The sequence below is a fragment of the Helianthus annuus genome, chromosome 15 (genome assembly GCF_002127325.2).
Source record: "Helianthus annuus cultivar XRQ/B chromosome 15, HanXRQr2.0-SUNRISE, whole genome shotgun sequence".
NCBI lineage: Eukaryota > Viridiplantae > Streptophyta > Magnoliopsida > Asterales > Asteraceae > Helianthus > Helianthus annuus.
The window spans coordinates 40,500,703-40,506,702 of record NC_035447.2 but is presented as its reverse complement, the minus strand read 5'-3'; positions in this window follow the sequence as shown (position 1 = coordinate 40,506,702).

The window sequence follows — 6,000 nt, the reverse complement described above, 5'->3', positions numbered from 1 at the left end:
ATTCATCATCAAACAAGATTCTATTGTTAGGGGTATCGGCTCAGAGTAGGCTCGAGCGGAAACGGAACAAACACACAGACACACTAGCAGAAAATGAAGAACACGAGAATTTACATGGTTCGGTCAAGGTGACCTACGTCCACGGGTTGCAACTAGGGTTTTACTTTTATTAGATGCTCACAACTGTTTTCAGAATGACACAGATTACAATTACATCAAAGGTATTTATAGAACAAGATTAAGGTTTCCTACTTGGTCAACAAGTTAACTAAGTGGGCCAAATAACTAGGGCCGGCTAACCCTAACTAGGGCCGACAAACCCTAATTAGGGTCGGCTACGCTAAAGCCTACGAACCCAACAATCTCCCACTCGGAGGCTTTGCATAGTCCACAAAGTGCATCCAAGAAACCCATCACCAGTAACTTCAGTAATCTTTACGTTCAAGTCTTCCCAGCCTCCAGTTCCAAGAACAAGCTAAGACTTCAGTCACATCCAAGCCACCTAGTTGCAACCACACCTCTCATCAAGTACCTGAGAGACCAGTTGAAGCTCCCACAAGCTCCAACCCAACAGTCTTATCAGACCCATTCTCTATCTCAACCGGCTTGCACGATCCACCAGATCCAGAGATACACCGAGAATTAATACCACTCTCCACATTTTGCAAACTATTTCCAGGAGAGCTTTTTTCTTCAGTCGGAATCTTCATCTTCAAACCCAACGTGTAACACCCCAAAATACGCTATTCATTTATTTATGCTACTTAAAGTATATAACTTGCAAGAATTAACCAAGTTAAAAGAATGTGATATTAGTTAATAAGAAAGAAAGTTAGTGTGATAATTATCAACACTTATAACCATAGGGGCTGAAATTGTAATTGTGATAAAAAGTTTTATTACTACTAGAAAGTTTACAAAACTAACACACTGGTGGTGTTGTTGGTCGATCATGAGCAAGAACCAAGGGGGGGAAACCCTAGTTTTCAAGGATTCTCAAGATTAGGAAGAAATTGAGAGCCCAAATCAATGCTAGAACCCGAATTGTCAACCATCTAAGCTTGAACATCAATAGGTAAGTTGAAAATCCTGTTTTGGTGAGTGATGAGAAATGGGTTTTTGACCCATTCGTGAAATTAGGTGCAATTCTTGTGCAAATGTAAGTTAGGAACTCATAATAGACTGAGAATTATGCTTGATTTAGATTATTGAAAGGGTTAGGGTTTATACCCATATGTTGTAGGACTTGCATGAACAAGATGATTTCCATAATATGCTTACAATCGCGAGTTGTTGCATGATCTTGTATGTGATATAGAAATTAGACAAATTATCATAAGATGAAGGAAAGATAGGAATTTAACCAATTCTTGTTAAACTAGAAAGGTAATCAAGTAAAATCCATGCTATGAACACTTGTACATTATGATTGTAAATACAATGCCCACCAAGTGTTTGATAAAATGCTTAAGAGATGATTATATATGTAGTATGAGAAGAAAATGATGGAATGACTTGATTTAACTAAGTAAACGAATGTTGTAATGTAGGCGTGAAGGAAGAAAGCTCGAACACTAGTAAAGCGGGAGGTGTACAAGATCGAGGTATGTTTCGTTGCATACAAATCCTTGTTATATTCTCTTTTTATATATAATTTGATGTAGAACTATCCTTGTATAACAATTGTGACAAGTAGCAAGTAAGCGACAAATCCCTTGTGGATTTGGGTATGCTAACGAAAGTTGTGTTAAGCTATATATATGTTGACCGATTGTAACTAAATCGTGTCAAGTAAAGATGAACGCTATCCGTCCTAGCGGGTAGCTTTGAATGCCATAATGAATGTGAAAGTTATAATCCGTTATGCGGATAGAACGAAGTGTAATATGTATGCTTAACTCTCAACGAGAGTGTTTATGCTAACCCAATTAAATGGGTCAAATATGTATGCTTAACTCTCAACGAGAGTGTTTTATGCTAAACCCAATTTAACGGGTCGAATGTGTATGCTTAACTCTCAATGAGGGTGTCTATGCCTAACCCAACTATTTGGGTAGTCGAATGCGTAAAAGTAAGAATGTTTTTGTGAGGATAAAGCTTAAACGAAAGAATTATGATTTTAACTAGGGTGATAACTAACCTTTTAAATTGTTGATTGTTAATGTAGGTAAAACTCCGCTATAGGCGATTCGGGGATATGCAGCGAGCACATGATCAAGCCTTAATATACCAAGCGCTTCCGCTAGTTTTTATACATGCTTTGGGTCCATGTTTTGTTACCTTGTTTAATCTTGTTAGAAGTCTTGCACTTGAAAACTTGTTGTTTTGTTTGGGTAGTTTAAAGCTAGTAGGGTCGTAGGTGAATATTGTCAATTATGTCAAAACAGGGGGCATGTCCGTTTTACAAACGGGTCATGCCCAAATTTTGTAAAAAAATTTATTAAGTGTCAAAGTTGGTATTTCGATGTCCAAAAAATTATCCTTTTGTAAGTAATCTAACAACAACGAAAAGCGGACCTTACAAGTTGGTATCAGAGCCAAGGTTTGAGGGATTCGGCAAGAGTATAAGTGCTCGAACTCAAACCAATGGCTCGTGCAAATGTGCTCGCTCCGGAATCGCCAAGGAGGTAAAACTTTTAACGTTCGTTTATTATGAACATGTATAATGCGCTACGGTTTAAGAAGTAAGATCTATTGTGTTAAGGAGTGTTAAGATGGGTTAAACAAGAAATCCCGGGACCCGGGAAGCTGAAAACGGACCTGGAAAACAGCCGGAACAGCCAAAAACCATCTGCAGCGTTTTTGCTGAACGAAGGGCCGTCGCCGACGGGTGCCCTCCCGTCACCGACGCCACCCCCACTGCCGACGCCTTGATCATCTGCCGACGGGGAAAGTTTGGCCGACGGCCATTTACAAAGCCCGTCGCCGACGGGTTAGTAAGCCGTCGCCGACGGCTTGTCTGATCCAGCCCACGATTTTCTTTAATTTTTCCAAAAATTTAATTAACGGAACTTCCCAGGAGCCGGATTCACGATTTCGTCGGGTCAATGTGGGGCAAATTAAGCATGTAAGGAATAAATAGATAATGACGATAGTATAAAACCATTAAACGTTGAACGAAATGTGTGTGAAGATATGAAATAAACGATGAATGTATGAAATAAAACTCGAAATGTAAGAACGAGTATAAGTGACACAGATTGATGAATAATGATATGCTAAAGCCTATGATCCGTAATAAGTGTAAACATGATTTTGTGTAGATGGCTTATGATAATGATGATAACAATGATGTGGCTAGACAAGAAGCATTCGAGAACAAAGTTACGGAAGTAGCGGAAGGGGTTATGCAAGCCAATCTTCCACGGTTGGCTCAAGAAGTAGAAAGCCGAGTTCTGGGGGTTGTGGATGCTATGATGACCAGTAGGTTCGAAGAATTGAAAGAATTAATCGAAGGATCCAAGGGTCGAGGTAAGGAACGAAGGTGCACTTATAAGGATTTTATGGCATGCCATCCGACGACGTATGACGGTAAAATTGATCCAGTTGAATGTCAAAGATGGGTCTCGAATATAGAGGCGGTGTTTATACGAAGTCGGTGCGATAAGGAGGACCAAGTGATGTTCGCTACCGGTTTACTAACCCATCAGGCGAAAGATTGGTGGGATGCGCACAGCAAAGAAGTAGGCGAAGATAGACTGCAAGTTATGACTTGGCAAGAGTTCAAGGGGCCCTTCATGAGATATCATTGCCCCCAGTCGGCTATCGACAAGATTCAAGAGGATTTCTTACGCCTCCGGCAGAAAAACGAATCAGTAAATGAAATATCAAACACTTTTATGGATAAGATGAAGTTCTGTGGGGACTTGGTAACAACCGAAAGAATGAAGATAAATCGTTTCTATGGCATGTTAAAGGCAGAAATTAGAGAGTTCATCACTCCCTCAAAATGTGAAACCCTCGAGGAGCTCATTAATTTAGCACGGGATAGAGAGATCGAGATTAAAAGGCAAGAAGAGCGCGGTGAAAAGAGACCGAGTGAAAAGGGTGCAAGTGTTAGTCCATCTAAAAAGGGGAAGTTTCAGGATCAAGGAAGAAAGGGTAAGTCGAAAGGTGGAATTACACCATGCAAGACTTGTGGGAAGCTCCATACCGGAGAGTGTTTGTTAGGCAAAAAGGGGTGCTTTAAATGCGGTAAGGAGGGGCACTCGTCTTATCAATGCCCGAACAACCGGAAGACTTGTTTCAACTGTTTTGAAAGGGGGCATATCAAGTCGGAATGCCCAAAACTTCAGCAAGAGTCAAAGAAAGAAGATAAGAAGCAAGAGGGTTCTAGGGCGAAAGGGAGAATGTTTCAAATCACATCTGAAGAAGCCAAATCCCAGCCAAATGTGGTCTCAGGTATCTTTCTAATAAATTCCATACCGGTTTATGTTTTGTTTGACACCGGAGCCACTATGTCGTTTATCTCTAGTGAAATCGTTCAACATCCTTCCTTTAAGATTGAACGAATGTCGATGCCCTTAGAAGTAGAAATAGCAGATAGTAAAAATTATTTGCTGCACGAAATATGTAAGAATTGTAAATTAACCATTGAGGATGAGGAGTTTGCCATTGATCTCATACCTATGATCTTGGGAGAATTTAAAGTAATAGTGGGTATGGATTGGATGTCTCAAAACCACGCAGAGATAAATTGTGAAACCAAAACTATACTTCTCCAAACACCAAGTGGAAGACGATTAAATGTACAAGGCGAAAGAAAGATGGAAGCGAAGTTATGTACTCTCGTTCAAGCTACCAAATATGTGCTCAATGGGAGTAGAGCATATTTAGCTTACGTGGTAAATACTCAACAAGGCTCCCCGAAGCTTGAAGATGTTGAGATTGTGAACGAATTTCCGGATGTATTCCCGGAGGAATTGTCGGGACTCCCTCCCGAGCGAGAAATAGAATTTAATATCGAATTGAATCCGGGTGCGAAACCGATCGCGAAGGCTCCCTATAAATTAGCTCCCACGGAAATGTGGGAATTAATGACACAATTACAAGACCTCCTAGACAAGGGCTTCATACGCCCAAGTGTGTCGCCTTGGGGAGCACCTGTCCTATTTGTTAAGAAGAAAGATGGGTCGATGCGCATGTGCATCGACTATAGGGAGTTAAATAAGCTGACCATAAAGAACCGCTACCCTTTACCTAGAATTGATGACCTTTTTGATCAGTTACAAGGGGCGAGTTGGTTCTCCAAGATAGACCTGCGATCGGGGTACCATCAAGTTAGGGTACGGGAAGAAGACATTCCAAAGACCGCATTTAGAACCCGTTATGGACATTATGAGTTTTTAGTTATGTCCTTCGGGTTAACAAATGCGCCAGCGGCATTTATGGATCTTATGAACCGTGTATGCCGACCCATGTTGGATAGGTCTGTGATCGTATTCATAGATGATATTCTGGTTTATTCGCGAAGCAAAGACGAACATGTAGTACACTTGCGTGAAGTACTTGAAGTTCTCCGTAAGGAGAAACTCTACGCAAAATTTTCAAAATGCGCCTTTTGGCTTAGGGAAGTGCAGTTTCTAGGGCACGTGATAAATTCGGAGGGTGTTTTAGTTGATCCTTCAAAGATTGATGCTGTAATGAAGTGGGTTTCTCCGAAAAACCCAACAGAGATAAGAAGTTTTCTGGGTCTTGCGGGATACTACAGAAGGTTCATACAAGATTTTTCCAAGATAGCCTTACCCTTAACAAAATTGACAAGAAAGAAAGAGAAGTTTGTGTGGGGAAAAGAACAGGAGGAGGCTTTTCGAATGTTAAAAGAGAAACTATCACGTCCCCCGGTCTTGACATTACCAGACGGAACTGAAGACCTGGTGGTCTATTCAGACGCTTCACACCAGGGATTAGGTTGCGTTCTAATGCAAAGAGGGAGAGTTATCGCTTATGCTTCACGACAATTGAAGCCACATGAGGTGAACTACCCAACCCACGACTTAG